The following is a 22,027-nucleotide window of genomic DNA, read 5'->3' as shown; positions in this document are numbered from 1 at the left end:
GGGATAGCCCTGTTCACCCCCTTAGTAGCATGGCACGAGCAGCCAGGCCTATCTTCAAGGCACAAGTGTATAGTATGTACAAACATGCCAACAGCAACCCCCTGGTGACACCACAATGCAGTGCGTAGCTACAATCATATACTTTGCAATGAAGAAATAATGCAATGCAGGCCGCTGCAATCCTGTACTTTGCAAGGGAGAAATAATGCAATGCGTAGCGCTATAATCGTGTACTTCGTTATGCAGAAATGCTGTCAGGCGTCATAAGACAGTCCGGCAGTTTGTTAGCAGCAATATTGGCAATGTGTATTACGACAGTCAGCCTCTTTGATAACAGTTGCCCCCAACATGGATCAACGATGACATAAAGCACAGCTTCTCACTCGGGCCCCAGTACTGCCACTCCTTTAGTCAGTACGGGCCCCATTCTGAGCCGAAGCAAAGGCTCACGTCGCTAAAAGGACTGAGAGGCAGAGAGAGTGTACCTCCGAGCCTGCACCCCGCCCAGGCAGTGATCCACAATACCTGGGGGCATGACCCCACCCTCCTCTCCTTCCATGTAGAACTTCCTCAATGGGCCTCAACAGCTTGGCCTGGCAGCTCAGCTCCTCCAAGGTTACCGGTCTTGGCCGCAACTGTTAGGAAGGTCTCAGGCGGCTGCAGGGCACCCATACCCCTCGCCCCTAAGATTATGTTACTCTGGGTGCACGTTCACCACAGCACCCTCCGGGTCTCCTCTGGCACGGAGTCACCCACACAACGCTGATGAGTCCTCATATCGACTCCGAGTGCACATTCACCAGGCACTCCAACCTGCGGTCTCAGTTGGTACCAAGAACCGCACACCTTGCCGCAGAGACTCAGCCGATCACCTCCACAGTCCCAGGTTGCACCAAAGCATGCACACTGCTTCACTGAGACTTATTCAAACTCCGGTGCCCCGATATCCAGGCACTCTTCACCAACGCCATCAGCCGCATCATGACATGCTGACCGTGTCCGAGACTCACTTCACCTCCAATGCACACGCCGACCAGGCACTCCTCACCAGCGCCTGCGGTGCACCACAACACGCACCCGGCACATCCGAATCTCACTTTACCACTGATGCACACGCTGACCAGGTGCTCTTCACCAATGCCTGCGGTGCACCAGGACACGCTCTCAGCGCGTCCCAGACTCTCTTAACCTTCTGTGCTCAAGTTGACCAGGCGCTCTTCACCAGTGCCCCCTGTGCACCATGACACGCACCCAGTGCTTCCGAGTCTTGCTTCTTCTCCGTGTGTCCAAAATCACAGGGCACACCTTCCGAGGGTCTCAAGCTGCCACAACATGCGCCCACCGCGTTGCTTGAAACTTCTCCGGAAACTCTTGTGTTCCTGTGTTTCCAAACAGGGAGCTAGCTCACCCCGGGCCCTTGGGGTTACAAAACACAGCACAAAGCACAGTCTTCTTCAAGCAGGGGGACCCAGCGCACACAGCACAGTCCCAACAGCCTCTTTCTTGGTGGTTAAAAAGCAAACTGCAGACTAGCCCCAGATCATGAACCAAGGGCTGGTCCTTCCCAGCAGTCTCTTCAGTTGTTCCTTCCTTAGCAGAGGTTCCTCTTGACCTTGAAATGGGTCTAAGCCTTTTCAGTCTCAATCCATTTCTATTCCAATGTTCAGGGTCCTCAGCTCTCATAGTTATACCCCTAAATGTCTTTGAAGTTCGTTGTGCTCAGGGGTCCCTGACCCCTGCCTAAATCAGTTCTGGGTGTCTCCCTCCCAAGTGTCACCTTTCTCCCTTTGATACTAGGGGTCTGGATCCTTAATCACTCAGCAGGAGATGGGTCAATTGGTTTATAGCACCAGCCCAGGCCTTTTCACCTCCTGGGCTTCTCCTCCCCCTACTCTCCAGATGCAGGGCAGCCTGGTGCCATCTCAACCCCTCCCTGGGTCAAGACCTCTCCCAGCTCCTCGCACCTCTCAGATCCAGACAGTCAATCCACATTCACGAGAAACACACAGAAATGCTTAAAGCACAAAACTCAGCCACTTTCTAAAAGAGTGGTTTCTAATCACACAGTGACAAAACCACTTTCATAGAAATATGTGTTATGACACTGTGAGTTCATACATACTAAACTTCACCTCTCCATTTTAAACTTATAGGAAACTAGGCTAACAGACACAATACCCAGCTTCCCCATTTTGTCCTATGGGCAGGATGACCTTTCACCAGTGAAAAACTAAATGGAGTGTTTTTCACTGTCACGACATAACACACACCTCAGTATATGTCCTGCCTTTTACCCACACTGCACCCTGTCCAGGGCTTACCCGGGACCTGACACAGGGGTGCCCACTGTGTACGCAAAAGGGAAAGTAAGGCCTGACAAGTGGTTGCACTTGTCAGGACAACATGCTAACTTAGCAAACTGCGTGCAGGCCCTACACTTAAAGCCTGAGTTCCCTTCTCTGTGCGCCTTTGCATTACTAGCCCTTGCACACACAGTGCACATCACTAGGGGCTTTACTAGTAAGGCAAACATACCAATCATGGCTAACTAATTACCATTGTACTTTACAGAGGGAACACTTGTACTTTGACACTGATCAGCAGTGGCAAAGCACCCAAAGCATCTAAATTAGCAACTCTATGTCAGGAAAAAAGTCTAGGGGGAAAGCAAAATGTTTAGGGAACTTTAGCCAAAAAGGCCAAGTCCTACAACTCCTATGGGAAAGGCTGCCATAGGGCACAGCTCCAGTTCCCTGGGATCCACATACTGCAGAGTCACACAAATGTACACTGTAATCTGTGTGAAAATAAATAATTATGTGAAGTCCTAAAGTATACTGGTACAGCTTATGGGTCATATAAGGAATGTCATACTTCTCTGACTCAGCTCAGGATCAGAGCCCAGTCCTTTTGTGACCCTGTTTGGCTGGGTTACATACTTTTCTCTCTAGCTGCTAGAACAAAGGCCTATCCCATTAAGGGAAACATTTAACAGTGCTTAAGTCAGCTCAGAAGGAGGAAAGGATTGAGTGAACTGCTCTGCATCAATCAGCCAGCTGTTATCCTGTGCCTGAAAGACGGCCTGCCCCAGGCCACTCATGAAGGGAAGGAGTCCAGACCTCTGGAGCCAAACCACAGAGGGGACACCTTTGAAGATTTGCTGGGGAAGGCCCTGGTAGTGGTGTCAACAAGAGTTGGTGCTGAGACCCCCAGAGCACATGTGGCAAGTAACTCCTGGGTGATGTAATCTTGAAGTCTCCCAGACGGCTGTGCCAGAAGGTTAAAATAGGGGCGGAGAGGTGATATGGCACCTCAGGATAGGCCAGAGGTGCATCAATGCTGGCACCTCACCCCGCTTAAAACGTCTTGCACAGAGGGAAGAGCTTTCTCTTGGATGTGATTTTTCTGAGGAGCACTAGGACTGGATGCTGACGCCATGGACAGTTGGAAGGAGGAGCCCTCTGACTGTCTCCTGGACCAAGGACTCTGCTTCTCATTGACCCCAGGACCAGTGGAGCACTCCCCAAGGACAAGGGATGCTGGCCCCCTTACACCCCCTGAGCACCAGTTGGGGGAACGATTGGGCAGCTGTGCCATGAAGAGGAGAAGTCAAGAGGAAAAGCAAAGTGAAATGCTGGCTCAGGGAGTCAGTGAAACCAGATCCCTGCAACTTTTGTTACCCTTTGAGGCCAGGAGACCTAAAGAAAGGGCTGGACACCAGGAGCAAGAGGAGCCAAATATAATCCAAATCGTCCCAACGGGGCCCAAGATATCCCCATTCAAAGTTTGATGACCTTTGACCCCTTGTGCTGTGATGAAGTATGTGAGGCTTCATTGCTGGGGCCCCTGAGGTGGGCCAGGGGCTTCCCTGAGAAGTACAAGAACAAAGAGGAAGCACCACCACACTTGCCCTGACAATGATAGGGAGCCCAGGACCACATCCCTGGGCCCCTGCAAGAAGATAGAGGTGAATGAGCTCCATCAAGCTCTCTTGTGATCCACAGCAGGGACCCAGGAACTCATCCCTGGGCCCCAAGAAGACATGCTCCCCCGTGGAGAAGTATAAAGAGCCCAGGACTCCATCAATGGGCCGTGAGAAGAGTCAGGAATGAGGGAGCACTGTTGCACTTCCTTGTTGAAGTGAGAGGGGACCCAGGACCCCATACCTGGGCTATGAGAGATAAGAGGAGGGAGTGCTGCCACACTCCCCCTGCATAACCAGCAAGACGGCTGCACAGTTGCAGGTGCTGGCTCCTGTAGAAGCACACAAGTGTGCTGGGTGTGCAGGAAGCCTGTGAGAGCAGCCGGAGGAAGGCTCCCCGAGCTGCTCTCCAACCAGGAAAAATGGACATGTGTGCCCTGGGTGGGACTGGGCACTCGAGAAAAGGAAAACAGTGGCATGTTGCTGCAGTAAAATAAAACCAAAGGAAGAGCATGGCGCCGCTCTTTCCAGTGCAGTGGGAGAACCGCTGCTCTAATATTAATTGCAGAGCAGTTGGAGCACCACTTAATGCAATGCGGGCTTGGCTGCTTGCTTTGTTTTCCCTTGCTTGTGGTGACCCCAGGGGAATGAAGTCACCCCTAAAAAGACACAAAAGTGTGGGGGGACTCCTCTCCAAAAGAGAATTGAAAAGTCCTCATCCTAAGTTTGGGGTAACTCAAAAATGATAACATCTCAAAGGTTTTGATGGGTTTTCAAGTGCTTTCAAATTGGAGCTTTAGTTTTTAAGTGGTGAGTTATATGCTCTCAGGTTATGACTGCAGACCTTGTGGCTGGAGATGGTACAGTATGAGTGTTCATATTGGCAAACACCCTCTCGGGGTGAAAAATTGTAATGCCCTATATGTATTTACAGCAATGATATCCTTTAGGTACTGTGTTGAAAATGTAGTATTGTATGTTGGATGTTTTTCAAAGAGTATGCTGCAAGTACCTTGTAGGTAAATGCTTATATTTATACAGCATAGTAATTATAAATGTGATTAATTGTGTTATTCATGTTGACAGTTATAATGAATACATCGCGCTCCCAGTCATGCTTAGACATTTAGGGGCTGATTATGACTTTGGTAGTGCGGGAGTGGGGCGGCACACCACCGCCCCGCTCCGCACCACCAAAGTCGACCGCCGATCGCCCATCGGATTACAAGTTGGAATCCAGGTGCGCAGTCCTGCAGCAGCTGGCCCACGGCACTGCCTTTCAAAGGCTCATAGGAGAGCCTTAGTAAGGCAGCCCCGTGGGAAAGCCACAGCTCGTTCGAGCATGGCATGGATTGTAAAGTCCATGCTGTGCTGGAACTGAGCGTGCATACAGACAGGGGGGCACACCATATGTCCCCACTGCATGCACCACATGCATTGAGGCCTAGGTTTCCTCATCGCCAGCAGTTTCATGGCAGGCTCACCAAAAGAGACAGTTGGCAGTGAGGAAACTCAAAATATTCTGCGTCCCACCAAGCATATTGCCACCTCACACTGCCGCGTCTCCGGCAGGGATCGCAAAGCCTTGACGGTTTAGCAATTCTATGGCAGTCCGACCCCCCTAGTCCCCGACTACCACCGCACTGCCCCTGCGAGCATAGTGGTCCTATGGACCATCAAACTCATAATCAGGCCCTTAGTCTTGTCAATAGTTTATTTCAATAGTGAGACAGGTATCCACTTGTGATCTCAGTTTGCATGCTTTATTGACAGTATTAAGTGTCCCAGTCATGGTTATATGGCATTAATGCATTTATTCCAATGTTGAAATGTTTGTTGAAATAATGAGGTGGACAGCCACTCGCTTTGGTGACAGTATAAAGTGCTCTTACTCCAATTTATGTTCACCCCTTTGCATTTAGGAACAAGATAATGTTTAGACATGTGAGTTATGGTACTATCCCCTCCCCATAGGGAGGAGTAAAAATGTTTATGCAATGTCAACAAGAATTATTTCGATCAGTTTGTGTATATTTGTAACCTTCTGCATAATATTGAGTAGTGTGTATGTAATAAATGTACTTTTCCTTTTTCAAAAGAAAAAGCACAGACTTGACAATTATTTATTGAGTGAAATGACTGCATATTGGTGAATGGTGATTACTAGCTCACACCACCTCCCGTGAGTAGGCCTTGGACTGCTCTGCAATGGTGTCCTGTGATAGTCAAGCACTACAATGGTGATTTTGGTTTCCAGTGGTGGACAAATGTAGACCCATTTCTTGCGCAGGCCACACAACTATTGACTCATTTTCTAACGCACCCTGTGAACATAGCCTCTTCAGTGTGCCAAAGTGCTTCAAAGGCCTCCCCCTTGTGACGAGGGAAAGAGTTACTGATAGCCTCTAGCCTGGGCTCTTCGGCTTTAAGCCCTGAAGAGTCCAGGACCAAGTGTCTATCACTGACATCCCTTAACAGAGTGGGGTGGGGTCAGAAGTCTCACTGACCCCATCCTACTCGGTGACATGGTAGGGACTGCCGCCTCCGCTCATTGGCTGACCTATGGTCAGACAATGAGAGAAGGCTGGAGTCCCAGCCCTTCTGGAACCACCAAGTCTTCCTTCCAAGATATCGCAGAAGGTAAGTGTTATGTTTTCTAATGTTTGGTGCATACATGTATGCGTGAATAAATGAATGCATATGTTTTTGTGAGAGGGTGCCGTAAATGGGTGGGTGTGCACTTGTGAATGCTTGTGAAAGCATGAGGGTTTGAGTGAGTGTGCATGTAGATGTGTGAGTGTGTCTGTGTGCATTTGTGGCCTGCCTGCCCCTCTCCTGTTTGAATTACCGACTGCCACTGGTACTCATTCAAGTAGTTTGTAACATGGGTCCCTATATGGAAAAAAATCTGGACTGCCATAACTGATTGAGTTTGCAAGCAGAAATCGATAGTACTGTGCACTTTAATTAACAATTTTACCGGTCATCCCTCAGTCTTTTTAAGTCACTTACTAGATACAGTATCAGTGAACAAATGTGTCTTATAAAATGATGAATTTCTAATTATTCTAAAATCATATATCTGCACAGGGTATTATATATTCATTACATTTTTTGGCATTCACAACTTGCAGATTAAAGCATTTGAAATATTGCAGTGAGTTAATAATGTTTCGTAAAAACGTGATGCATTACTTTTTAAGCATAACACATTAAAGACAGGAAAATTAAACCAGGGTAGCATGTTTCATTTGTCCCCATTATTTTCATCATTTATTACTTCATGTTTCAGCTTGCTAACTACTTCATTTTTTTCAATATGTCCCCATAGTATCATAAAATGGCACCTCTTGACCTTACTTCTTTAATAGTTTCCTGAACGCAGCCATAAAGCATATACTTAACATTTTCCTGATAGCTGTAGTTTAAAGAACAAGTAGAATTTAAATCAGGGAATATAAAACAGCAGATGGCTGCAAGAGTTGTAGACACACGAAGGCCATGAACATTTTAGTGCAACCCATAAAGCATCCTGATGATCCATGTTGTGAGATACTGAAAACAGGGTAGCGAATTTGCAAACGATGAATTAAAAAAAAAAACAAGAAAACAACATGAAGAAATAACAAAACCTGCTGTGATTTCTTCAAAACAAAGAATATACCTGTAGCAAACGTGGTTGATTTACATTAACTATTGAATACCGTTCCAAAGTGGAGGTCTGCCTAGTAATTAATAATCTCGCCATAGTTAGCTAATCTATTTGAGTGCCTTATCCTCTCACTTGCGGCCTATCTGCTATGGTAGCATCTCAATCAGTGCTTAATTTGTGCTGGTGGTTTCCGGTGCTCGGCACCGGCACTTAATTGTCAACACTGGATCTTGACATTCTACCACAAGGTGGCGCTGTCTGGCTAATTTAGACATTACCACAACAACAGTTTATTATAAATTCAATAAACATTCAAAAATACTTCGAAATGCCACCCAAGCCATTCTTTTAGCTTTAGGGGCCTGAAATAGTCCGAACTGTCACACTTGTAAGAGTGTGATGGTTAGTAGTTGTGCTGATTCTGTCATTGGCAGTATGGTAGGGGCAATGTGTGGTGCAAGCTGCAGTGGCATCCTGACGAGAGCCCTGGCACTTATTGTTTTTAACAAATAAGCCATTGATCTCTTCTGCTGTTTAAATTGTTTTCAACACACCCAGAATTCTCTGTTGTATATCTTACTGGCTCTTGCTCTTCGCATACAGCAAATCACTATATCTGAAGTCACAGATTTTGAGATGCCACATCTGGCTATGATGGCATACAAATAGTGAGTTTTAAACTAGGAATATGTGAATCACATTGTTTACACTCCCTACCACCAAAAACAAGTATCACTGTCAGGATGTGGTGTGGATGGGAGTTACCTCTAAAAGCGGTCCCGCATGACACACTACTCCAAAGTTTCGTAACTTGCATACATTCAGGAGCAGAAGAAGATAATGGGGGTGTGCATACTGTGGCCGACAAATGGACAGGAGATTTGTATCTCTGGGTGATGCATTATTCTAAACAGATGAGCAAAGACTAGAAGAAGTACTGATTGGCTTCATACATTTTGAGTAAAGCAACGAATCCCTGCGTTGCCTTACTCTCCGCCAGGGAGGCGTTCCATGGATGATGCGTGGTTGTTACCATGCAAGTCTCATGGTTTCAGATGCATTCCCAGATTACCCAGAACTGGCAAACCTGGGAATGCGCCAAAGAAATATGCCTCCTCAGATGAGGCATAAGGAGAATAATTATCTTTATTTATCCTCATTACTTCCTCTTTCTATGTGTGCTGCATCCTGCAGCGCACATAAAAAGAGGAATATGCCTCTCAGGATTGTTTTTGTGAAGGAAGATGTCTCATCCCGCACAAAAACAGTCCTGTCTGCAGCTCGTACACCTTTACACCAGGGTGCAAGGGTGCCTGCATTGGCGCTAGGCAGCCAAGACTGTGCCAACACAGGGACAAGGACAGAAATGCATCATATTCTTTTAAATACAGTGCAATCCTGCCCTTTCCCTGTTAGGCAGCTCAACGCAGCAAGGTGACTGGGGGCGCTGCATGGCTTTTTTGTAAATGTGCCCCCTTTTGCACAACGTCTTCGTGGGTAATACTCTCCTTGATCAGCAATCATAACACATAACTGTTACAACCTGGACTTGGTGCTAAAAAATAGGATTTCTTTCAAACTTGTAATCTTGAGAAGTTGTTACAAGTCATCCCTGTAAAGAGAGAAGTATTCACACACCATACTTGTTAAGGATTAAAAGTGCACTTGTTGTTTTCCACATGTCATCCAATTGGAATCAGACTATAGTTTGTATCTCGTTTATTTTCATCAGATCAACCTTAAGATTACAAAATTAATTTTTGCATATTGGTTTTTGAAACAAAAGTTATCCTTAAAACTACAACTTATTTCCATGTTGCATTATTTTCACCAGAAGTTTCCATTTAATAGGAATTCCATTTCTGTGCAATGCTTTTGAAGTATGTTCTAAGTATAAGTGAACTGTATATTTACAAACGCCTTTCATCAAGCAGTTGCTAAGCATGTATAGTATACTGAATTTAAGTCAAACCACAGGAAGTTTTAGTATATCAGTTAAAGTAGCCCTCATTAGTATCCCACACATAGTAACTCAGTGTGTTATTTGCAAACACCATATGAATTTACATTTCTTTACTGTTTAGAAACAATTACTGAGTTTCACTTCTGAATGGTGTGGGAAATACAGAGATTCTTAGCAGGTATTCAGTACTCTATCGGAAGCTTAATTTCCTGGTCCACACTATACCCATACTAAAAGTATTTCTTCTTTTCAGCTATCAGCACTCCTGCACAGTAATGGCTGGTGACATTTCAAGGTGGTAGGGCGTAAAAGTTGAGGATCAAATTTACGTAGTGAGCGAGACAAGTGAGTGAGCCTGATTGACATAAGAGGCATTCCTGGGGTCCTCCCTCGATAAAACGTTATAAAAGAGTGCAAAATGGTGCATTTTAAAGCACATTTCAATAAATAATTTAGGGGCATATTATCAAGAAACGGCGTTAAAATTATCGCCGCTTTACCCGCAGAAAACTGCCGCTAACGCGGCGATAATGGGCTTGATAATATGCCCTTGAGAATTCACATAGAAGCCCATGTTCTGGTGTCAACATGGGCTTCTATTGGAATTCTCACGGGCATATTATCAAGCCCATTATCGCCGCTTTAGCAGCAGTTTCTGCCGCTAAAGCGGCGATAATTTTAACGCCGTGCTTGATAATATGCCCCTCTGTAGGAAAACAAGAACTATAACTAGCTCCCCCTCATTCGACTCCTCATGATTACACACATTTTTTGCCAGGAAAAACAGTACTTAACACAACAGCGTTAACTTAACTTATGAAACAAACAAGACTGGATTCATAGTAATGTCATTCATATTGGTAAGGAAATATTTAACATAATCTTTGATGTATCTCTCACTGCATGTACAAAGATATTTAGTTCAAGTGCAACATAATTCACTTACCTTGCAGCATAATTTAGTTAATACTGCCACATAATTTAGGCACATAACTATGGGGCAGTGAATATGGGAAGAACTGAACAACATGCCCCAAAACAGGGGGCAGTTATGGTTCCAAAAGACCTTGAGTTGGCCCTGTCAAACACAACCTAAAATACTAGAGAAACATTTCTTAAACTGCACAAATCGTGTTATACAGAACTTTGCAAACATGTACTAGAAGCATTACACTGAGTTCATAAGTGCTAGCTTCTAAGGGCTGATGGGGCATGGTCAGCTCCAATAATGTATCTTAAGAACAACCCAGAAGCTAGGGCAGGACTTTTACGTTGTTTAGCGACAGGACATGTGCGAGGCTCATGTGTTGCCAGCCACTGCTTTCAGAAAGGTGAGGTGTGAAACAGTGTTCAGCACACAAAAAGGGGGAGCAAGAGGTCGGTGATCCAAACTAACTTGCAAGCCTTGAAGACATAGTACTTTGAAGTCCAAGGTGCAAAAGGCACAGTGCTTTGATGCCCCAGGCATGGAGAGCGATACTTTGATGCCCCGGGCACAGAAGGCACAGTGCTTTGAAGCCCCAGGTATCAAGGGCATAGCATTTTGAAGCACCGGTGCATAGAGAGGGTGCACAGACTCACATGAAGGCTGAAGAACTCCGCTTCATAGAACGGCAAAGGCTTCTTCCACTGGACCACCTCTGCTCGTCATAACTCTCTGGGGCCAGCAGATCTCCCCTGTGCTCTCAGAAGGGTAACAGCTTAGCTCTTGCCTGGAGATGGCAGCCGCCGGGCACAGCAGTCAGTGAGGGGCAGCACCAGGCACAGCCCTCCCTGCCACATCTTGGGAATCCCTGGATCTCAACTCTGGGGAAGGAAGACGGAGCACGATGCTGGGCTATTTCAGATTAAAATTCACAATGCTGCATGCCTGCGATCTTCTCCTAGTTAAACAAAAAGGAGTTTGCAGGGGCCAACGGGGCCAGACTGAATAAGAAAAGTTCTGCTTCGAGCTTTGCTATATCATGGCATGCGTTACAGGTGGCAGCTCCCCAGCCAATCCAAGCACTGCTCTTATGCTGCATATAATATTTAAACAGCATAAGAGTGGTGCTATGCTTAGCTGGGCATGGAAACACAATGATCCATTCAAGACCAATGGGGCTGTGTCTTTGCTGGCGCAGCTCCACGGGTGCCTTCAATGGGGAAGCCTGAACTGCGCATGTCAGGATGACCAGAGTGACAATACTATCCAATCTGACACGCACAGCTCAGCTCCAGCCACAGCTACTCGTCCCACCCCCTGAGAGCTTCATAGCCCCATTAAGAAAATAAAATCAATAGAGGACGCATTGGGCTAATTTCAATTAGCAAATGAGACTGGGAGCCTGGTAGTGGCTCCCAGCAGGGGGTCAATACCCCTACGCCCCGGTAAACGCACCACAGTTGCTCCTGCAGAACAGATTAAAAAACCAGCTTTGCAACTTGGCAGTGTGATCATATTCACTGTCTCTGTTTCACTCTCTTGTCCTCTACCTCATTTTCTAAATTTACCTTTAACCTGCCGGGTAATAGCAAGTTGTACTGTCGGTTTAATCATGTTTGGAAACTTCCATCTCCTGTGCTGGTTCTGGACCGCAAGGATAGCGCATGTTTACATCTAGCAGAATATTAAGCTTTAAATATTGTCCAACAAAATTATTGTAATCTGACTACTGACTATAACAATAAACTCACATCTTCACGTGTAGGTTACATCGCGATAAATATACTTCCAAGGTACTGAGATGTGAGTTAAGAGCAGAACATATATACTTGCATATATTATTTAATTTCACAATATTATACCAGTCGATATTCTTTTCAAAATGCTTTCGTAGGACAATATTTTTTATTCGATATTCTGGGTGGTTCATGAGAAAAGTTTGGTAAAAACAACAACATCCAATCAACTGAAACCCTTTGTCAATATTATGCAGCAGTCACCTTGAGCCATTCAGGGTATTTTGTTTATCAGAATGGTGGAAACGTTTCTGTACAGATCTGGTGTAGTTCCATTAAAAACACATCAATTATAATGGGAAGTGCCAAGACTCTCCCTCCACATGTTTCCACACTTATAAATGATGAAGGGAAAATGCAGGTTTTGTGAGGCGGGAACCATGACAATTAACGGCAGGATTTTCTCTAATACCAAACCCTAAATGTATCCCAAAGTGACAAACTGAGGTTCAACAAATGTGATAATATCAGAGGACAGGATTACAAATATCGGGGGGGGGGGGGGGGGGGGGTTAAAACATACTCACAATACATTTTCACTTTAACACAAACGTCTTTCAGTATGAAAAGAGGCCCGTTTATTATAATATGAGCTCTCTAAATATGGGGGACAGAAGTCTGGCCAGGGTGGCACGGTAATGGTATACAGTGAGACTGAGAATGCTGTTCTATCTAGTATGTGCACTTGTGTACTGGTGTCAACACATATATTAACCCGTTCGACGCGCATGACGGAGCGGTTTCGTCATGCGCGTCGGTTGCGCTGTGCGCATGACGGAACCGTTCCGTCATGGCCCCGCCCGCGCACGGAACCTTCAGCGTGGCGCAGAAATCCGCGCCGCGCTGAAGGGGTTAATATCGCACAGTAAACTTTATTTTCAATTTACACATTGTTTGTGTAGGAATCTACTTTAAGTAGTTACACATAAAATGGTATCACTGAGAAATTTGTATTTTTAAGCCTAGTTCTTTCAAATGTCGTTGACTAGCTAGCACAACCTGTTTTTAAGACACTGCACTGTCTAAAGAACGTACTTAACAAGGACATTTTCTTAGCTATGCCACGCAATGTAGACAGCACAAATCCGCACCAGAAAGCAGTGTTTGCTGCTCCTTGTTTCAAAGCTTTGTTGTCTGAAGCTCATGCTCTAACTCAGAGACCTTCTGAATCAGGGCACACATTCTCAAAGGGTTAGCGTAGGGATAGCGTTACTTCTTCAATGCAAACCCGATGCTAAACATGTTTTGGGATTAACAAACCAATGCAAATTGTAATTTGCATTCTTTTGTATGGAAAAGTAACACAAAGCAGCGCAAAATGCTGCTTTGTATTACTTTGCATCATGGGGGAGTTACATGAGTGGCACAAGAACGTTCCCATGCAACCACCCATGCCTTTTGACAATAAACCCTATCTACTAACATTGACAGACAGGGTTTAGCGCCAAAAAGGAACACTGCAAAAAAAAACAGGCGCTTGAAAGGTGAAATGTTGTCATTTCTCCTTACTTTTCTGACTTTGCAGTGTGCACTGTACAGCACACATACAAAGTAGGAAAAGCTTTGAAGTATGTCTACACATAGTTTTTTGCACTGGAGAGTTACCCTTCCAGTACAAAACCTCTGGTAGCCTCAAGCATGCACCGGGGCACTATGACACTAACTTGTATGCCTGGTGCATGGCAGCTGAAATCAGCGATGGTGCTAGGGAGAGGGGAGGAGAGTGCCCTATCTCTGTGAATATGGTGCTCTCCTGCTCTCTCCCTGCCACGCAATGCAGCACAGCCTCTTTGGGTGCTGCACTGCATTGCCTGACAACTAATTGTCTTAATTAAAGGCGCACAAGCCTGCTCGTTATCAGAACACCTATCCATAATATGGCCTCATATTCCATAGTCCATCTTGGAAATTTGGTGAGAAAAAATAGGTGCAAAATCACAAAGGTATTTATGAGTACATGAACTAGTAAGCCTGCAGCACAATGTCACATTCTCACAACTACCTTTCAGAATTGACCCCATAATCTTTCAAACTAATCCTAAACGAATGATTCATTTTGTGTGCTTTTATTTTGAATAATCATTATTTTGGCACGCATGAATAACATTTTTATACTCATCTAAATTTCAAGCTGTGGGGAAATTCATCTGGCATTTTTGACTATGTAAAGTAGTACTCCTGTGGTACTATTTCACGTCTTCAGAAACGCCTTGGTAAATTGGCCTGTGAGAGAGATATCGCTTGTGGGACCTTGTGACTCAGATGGCAGACTCCAGCAGTGCCTGCACAGGTGCTTACATAGGGGTATATTACCAACAATGGGCGCTAAATATCGCTATGTGCGAGTAGCGCGATTTTACTTAAGGCCGGCTATCGCTGGATTTTATTGCCCGGGTAGCGCGTTATCAACAACGCTTATCACAAAGGCGATAAAAATCAAGCGATAGCCAGCTAAATGCGGGAACATAGCTGGAAATCCAGCCGGCCACTAAAGCGGTGATAATGGGCTTGTTAATATTCCCTGATGGAGTGCCAACACTAAATAAACCACATTGTTTACCTCTATATCTCCCATACGAGGGAAAGGGAAAAACAGCTATGAACCATTTGTGCAAACAACACTGACACAAAAAGTGCACGTTGCTTTTCAGCAACAGTTAAAAATATTAATTTAAAAAATGATGATCCCAACCACTGTTTGGCTATCTAACACTTGTCATATTGTTAAGCATATGAAATGCCATTGTGACATGCATGTCTTACAATTGTAGAATTTCGCTATGTGTTTATGGTACAAGATAGGAAAATGCCTCTTCAGCTTATCGAGTTTATTGTATTTGCCAAACGCATTAGTAAATAGTAGCTGCGGCAACAGCTTTTCACAAGAGCTTTTGTGTAGTTCATGGTCGCATAGACTAACAGGTATTTGAAATCTGCTGACTTTTTTGCCCTTGTAGTATTTCGTCCTGCAGGTTATTATAACAATTGGAGTGGCCACACTCCTAATGTAAGCTGTGACTGACTTGCATTAAACTCAAATAATCTGACTCCAAATAGTTACATTTGTTTCTGTGATGAGTACCTGGCCCGCATTTGGATTATTGGCCCAGGTATTAAGGCTGCTTCATAAAAATGTATGTGCTTCACATGCAACAAAACTGAAACAACAATAGGAAAGCAATTTGAGTAGAAAAAAGATGTTCATGAATAAAGTGGCCCAAAAACAGAAGGATATTTAATGTGAGAGTCACGAGTGATTGATTGTAAAGACTATAAGAAGCAATGGGAAACTAAACATTGAAACTAATATATTAGTTGTGGTTGATTAGGATCTACTTCCACTTGATGACCATCCCTCAATGTCATGTATTTAGATAACATTTCATGATGAATTTCTGTAGTAACAGTGTACTGTTGTATGAAGACAATTTTGGAGGTCAGAAATATTCAGGGTGGCATTGCTAACTCCAACCCCAGCAGGGGAGAGAACCAGTACTGATCATCAGTGAGGGAAGGGAATCCTATCTAAATTCGAGCATGGCTGTGTGCCTGCCTGGAGCTTCTCCAGAAGGATGAAAGATTCACCCATCTTGAATTTAGGTATTCTGGGACTTTTTAAAGAATAGCAAAGAAGTACTATATTTGGAGGTGGCCATGGGCGAGGAACTAGACAGGAGAAGGTAGGAAAGATTTTGCATTCACAAGCTATTGCACAGGAACAACATTACACCTCACCATCACTCCTCAGACAGTGGCCGCTCTCAGCAGTAACGCTGTTGGGTGGGGAGGCGGGCGGGGCGGACTGGGTGGGGGGCTAGTGGAGTCCGACATACGACGGCAGATATTTATTTATTTATTTACGTTTACCTTTGCCGTCATATGTCTGACTCCACTAGCCACCCACCCAGCCCCACCCTGCCTCCCAGCCCCACAGTGTTACCGCTGCGAGCCGTCACTGACCTCAGAATATTCCTACACCTTACAATACTACACCTGAAGAACAAGCTCTGCTAGAAGAAAGAAGACTCTTGATTCCTAGTGGCTGAAGAAGATTCAAAGACTAGCACAGAGAGACTGGAAGTACATTCCAAGGGCCAAGTAATTAGCCTCCTGTTTGCCTGCTCCAAGTGGGCCCAGCTGATCACAGACGACTGAAAGTACACCTTCTGGCAACACTGTCGCAGAATCCTGTCATCTTTTCCTACCCCCATGAGGTCTGGTGCAGTATATTATGTGTAGGAGTTTTAAATAGATTAGACGGAAGCTTGCCTTTATTGCCACCACCCTGGGATTTGTAGGCCTCTGCCCAGTCCTCCTCCTCTAGTTCCCTATCTCTCTACCATATGGCCTTCAATTATGCCAGGTCACTTTGCATGTTACTCATTAGTGTGCTGTTTGTTAGAAAGATAGCTTTTATAGTCATGTGTCCATCTAACAGCCTCCTTCACAGTGGGGATCCTTCATGGTTTCTTCACCAATAGGGATCCTTGCCTGAAGTCTGTGATGCATTTGTATATAGTTAAACACTTGCATCACAGCCTTTCGTATTCTGCCTAGATGTGCATGAATGATTCCATGCCATTTGCATCCCAGATATCCTCTAATGTTGATAGTCAGATGTCATCACATTGCCTAACGGATGGTAATTCCATCACTGGGCTAGGTTTTGCACTCACCAAGAGAGGACTTTTTGGCTTCAGTCTTTTGTCCCAGCCCAGTTGTCCATTCACAGCTTTTTCCAGGTGTTTTCGACCATTACGGTCACCAGTGGGGTACCGTTTGCTAACTTCCCTCTTTTTTTTCTTATTGCTTTTCCAAAACTTTGTATACATACAACTTATACAACAAACTTCGGGCTTAGAAATGGATTCAATTAGCTGGTACATCATTTTCACAACATTAAATACCACGGTCAATTATGCAACTGTAAATTAGTCATCCATTGCTGTGGTATTTACTTGATGAGTGCGGAGGTATTCCGTGAGTGGGATCCAGAAGTCCCTAGGTCGGAAGCAAGAGGGCAATTCTTCTTCATAAGTCTGCAAAGTGTCCCTGCAATATAACATATCCCGTAACCATTGTTTGTATGTAGGGCAATTCTTGCCCCCCCAATGCATGGATATCTGTCTTTTAGCCAAGAGCAATGCTATTACACAGAACCTGCGTTTCAAGGATCTTAACTGTGGCACTAAACCTAGTAGACAAGTTTTAATTGTGCATTCTACCTGCGTCTCAAGCATCGCACCAATCATATTTGTGATTTTGTCCCAATATGTGTTAATATCGGGGCAATGCCACGCCAGGTGCAAGAAGTCCGCATCGTCAGCCCCGCATCTTTGGCAATGTGCAGTTGGTCGAAGTCCAAAATGGCATAGCTTTTTTGGGGTATAATAATTCTAATGTATATACTTATAATGAATAATCCTCAAATTGCCATTTGGGGTGAGCATGTCAGTCAGGGAGTAGCGTGTATGCCATTCCTTCTCAGTGAGAGGATCATCTAGTACCATATTCCACCTGTCAAGTGCCTTAGTTGCTTTACCCCCCATATCTGCCTGAAGTGATGTGTATAGGTTTTTAACCAGATGTATATTGTGCAGGTTTTGGATAATAAGTTGGAGGGCTTGTAGGGTGGGTGGTTCCCGTGGGTATGATGGGTATAGTTTTTTGATGATATGTGAATGTAAAGAGCAGAGTGGGATTTCGTATGTAGTCTAATTGTCCAAGAGCTATGAAAACGCCATTGTTATATAGATCGCTCATCGTAACAATCCCTACTTGTTGCAGTTGATCCAATCCCACCTTTTCCTGCGTAACAGATAGGGCCGGATGGTGCTGTAGTGGCGAGGCAGGTGCATAAAGTGGCAGTTTATTTGCAAGTCTACCCATCCTCTACCAGGCTAGGTTGGTTGTACGGACCGTGTTGATTTTGTTTTTGCAAATATGTTCGGGCGAGTGCGGTAGTATGCAGCATAGTGGTATCGGGTATGCGTCAACATCCTTAACGGCAGTGTGAGGCAAATATCTAACCGGGTGATACCAGTAGTGTGCGTACTGTGCCTGGGCACATAAATATTTCAACAGAAAGTCAGAAACTTTGAAACCCCCATTCATATAAGGCAGAGTAAGTGTGGAAATGTCCGTGCGCGTCTGTTTGCCGACCCATATAAGTCAGTAACCATGGTGGAGATCCTTTTAAATATGGCCATCAGTGGTGTAATGGGAATGTTGGTGAAGAGGTAAAGATGTTTTGGTAATATGACCATCTTGACGACTGCCATGCGATCTGCTAACGAAAGTGGGAGTTTGATCCATCGATCCACTTTGTCCTCTAGTGTACTGATGGCTGTGCCATAATTTTCACGCAGTACCACCTGAGGGTTGAGATGAAACCATATTCCTAAATATTTAATGGGGTTCGACTGCCACTCCAGGGGAAATTCCATCGGACATGACATGGTAGAATCGGTTCATGGTATGATGGTCAATTTACTCCAATTAATTTGGAGTCCTGTGTGGCCCCCAAATTTAATATATTCCCTAATCAGGGGGATAGATTCAAAGCTGGGTCTCGGATGTATAGCACCATATCGTCTGCGTACAGTGAGATGTTCAGGGGACCTTGCGGGAACTGCAAGGCCGTGGTTTTATGGCATTGCCTTATTTTACATGCCAAGGGCTCCAACGCAATGGCGAATAGTAACAGCAATAATGGGCACCCTTTTCAGGTACCCCTGGTTATATTTATTGATTCTGAGACATATTGGTTTACACGTATTCTAGCTATCGGCTGTGTATATAGGAGTCTGATCCATTGTGTAAAAATGGGGGCAGCCCCATCCTCTGCAATACTACAAATAGGTAAGTCCATTCGATTGAATAGAATGCCTTTGCCGCATCCAGCAATACCCCCGCTGCTTGCATGTCTAGGTTCAACTGATGGGAGAGAGCGAATAGAGTGCAGATGTTATGTGCATTGGAACGGTGGGGTATAAACCCTGATTGATCGGGCAGGTCTATATTGGTCATCAGGGGTTGGTTCCTAGTGGCCAATAATTTTGCCAAAATTTTGGTATCTCCATTAATCAGTGACAGTGGCCTATAAGAGTCACAGTATTTGGGGTCCTTATCTGGCTTCAACAAGGCTATGATCATAGCCTCCCTCAGTGTAGGCGGCAGAGTTTGTTTTTCATGGGCGTCACCATACATCTCCACCATATGCGGGGCTAGGATATCAACAAATGCGTTCTAGAATTCATTGGTGAAGCTATCGGGGCCTGGCGCTTTGCCATTAGGGAGTGATTTTATTATGCTTGTAACCTCTTCAACCGTGACCGCTTGGGATAAGTATTCTCGTTGAGAGTCTGAGAGGCAGGCTATGGCCACATCTTAAAGGTATTGCTGTATGTCAGGTGATGTAGTTAGCGTTCAGGTATCATATAGATCTCCGTAAGTATCCATAAAGACTTTCAGTATCCCCTCTGTGTCATAACGGGAGGTGTTTTGGTGATGTATAATGTTGGACACTATACGTGTGGTTCGGCCGGTGCAAATCTTATGAGCTAGTACGTGTCCCGGTCTACCTCCCTCCCCAAATGTTCTGGTTACTGCTCTTTTACTAATATAGTTGAATTCCTGTTGGGCATAGTCTTGGTATTCTGTGATTATGTTACGAATCTCTCCCAGGAGTGTTATGTCCTGAGTGTGTTCAAATTGTTGTTCTAAGGCCTTAAGTTTCTCCTCCCGGAGCTTAAGTTGTTGGTGTATATCTTTAAGAATACCTGAGGTTGTACTAATACATACACCGCGAATCAACAAATTAAAGGCCTCCCATATGAGACTAGGGTCGTCCACCGATGGCTTGTTTAGCGTGAAATACTCCTCAATGGCTGTTCTAATGGTGGAGTCATAGGTGGGGTCTAGTAATGCTTTAGCATTAAATCTCCAGATATAAGAAGGTGGAGCATAAGCGGGGAGCTTCAGTGTGAGGAGGACTGGTTTATGGTTAGAAAATGTTTTTGGTAAGTGTTGTATGTCAGTGGTCCAAGTGGATATTTTCCCGGTCCCAAGCCAATACTCAATGCGTGACCAACTGCCATGTGATGTGGAGTGGTGGGTGGCTTGCCTGCAGGTCGGATTACGCATCCGCCATATATCCACCATGTTGAACTCTGCCATACCCTCTATTACCGCCCTCATCTCTTGTTTATGTGGTTTGATTGGTTGTGCCTGATCTGTCGACTTCCTCCACGAGTGATAGATTGAGATCTCCCCCCCATATGAGTTCTACGTCAGGTAGTTCTCTGAGGGTGCGCCATATGTGGCAGAAGAATTCAGGATCATCTATATTTGGACTATATGTGTTAATTAATGCCAGGTGATGCCCTCGTAAATGCCCCAGGACAATAATGTAATGACTTTGCTCATCAGTCATGGTGCTTTCTATAACGAAATTGGTTCCCCTCTTAATTAAGAGGAGAACCCCTCATGAGTAGGAACAATATGAAGATGCTATGACTGTTTCGGCCCATTTATTGCCAATTGAATAATTAGTAGCCTTGCTCAGGTGGGTCTCTTGTAGCAAAGCCACGTCTACCAGATGACGGTCTAGATATGCAAATACTTGTTGTATTTTTTTAGGGTTATCTAATCCCCTAACGTTCCATGTTATGAATCTAAACTGTGGTGATTTTAACCCCTTGTGTGCCACGCCCTTTCCCCGCCCTGTGCTGGGCGTTGCATTAGCGGGCGGGGTTCATGACGAGCTGGACTCGTCATGGGCACAGCGCGACCGTGCTCTATGACGAGTCCAGCTCGTCATGGGCACAGAAGGGGTTAATGGAGTATCACATGAAACACCCATGTATGTAGAGTGTGGGAACAGCTGGTGAGTTTCTCTTATGTACACGTCGTGCAACACCCATCAAAACCACCACATGAACAAATCTTGTGAACATTATATTATACAATTTGATGTACTTTAATAAGATCAGCCCGTAAACAAGCAAAAACTTTCCCGTAATCCCCCCAGCCACTTCGGCATCCCAATTACGCCAAAGCCATACCCATATAACCAACAGTGCCAATGCACTAACCAGTGTGGGGAATGCCCTCTGGGGGGGCAGCTGAGTGCTCGACTCAACATCTGTATACAAGAAACAGATGTGGTCGGGAATCACATTTTGTGAGTTGTGTAAACTAGTTAAAAGACAGAAAATATAAGAGTATAAAGAAACCAGCATATCAGATTTCAGTGGATGTGTTTTTAACTTTCAGTACCGTGAATGTTGCTCATGATAGGGAGGAACGCAGGTTTTGTGGTAAAGGCAGCAGCGTGCTATGTAAACAGAATAACCACTTAAGTAAATTATTCGCAAATTATACATATCGGCGCCATTATCTAAGATCCACGACTCAGGAGTCAGGGGTCCTCATTCAATGGCGGGATGCTATGTTACAGGAAACTTTACATATAGAACATGTGACAGGTTAAGTAAACAGTTGTTAATTATAAGCTTACCATGTAATAATAATCTTAAGGACTAGAGAGTGTGTAGATATTATAAGTATCTTCGCATGAGAGGGTACATAGGTATGTCCATTGTGTGGTGGCGAAGTCTTTTATATCATATTGAAGTCTCTAGTCACATATAGTCTTTTGGGGAAAGATCCCAATGGCGTATTATCACTGTACAGGCCCTGGAGAGTCTCAGAGATAACACGTAACATGACAAATAGTGAGAAATACCTACTTTGGTCAAAGTTGCGT

This window comes from Triturus cristatus, chromosome 2_2 (assembly GCF_964204655.1).
Source record: "Triturus cristatus chromosome 2_2, aTriCri1.1, whole genome shotgun sequence".
Lineage (NCBI taxonomy): Eukaryota > Metazoa > Chordata > Amphibia > Caudata > Salamandridae > Triturus > Triturus cristatus.
Note: the sequence above shows the minus strand (reverse complement) of the source record.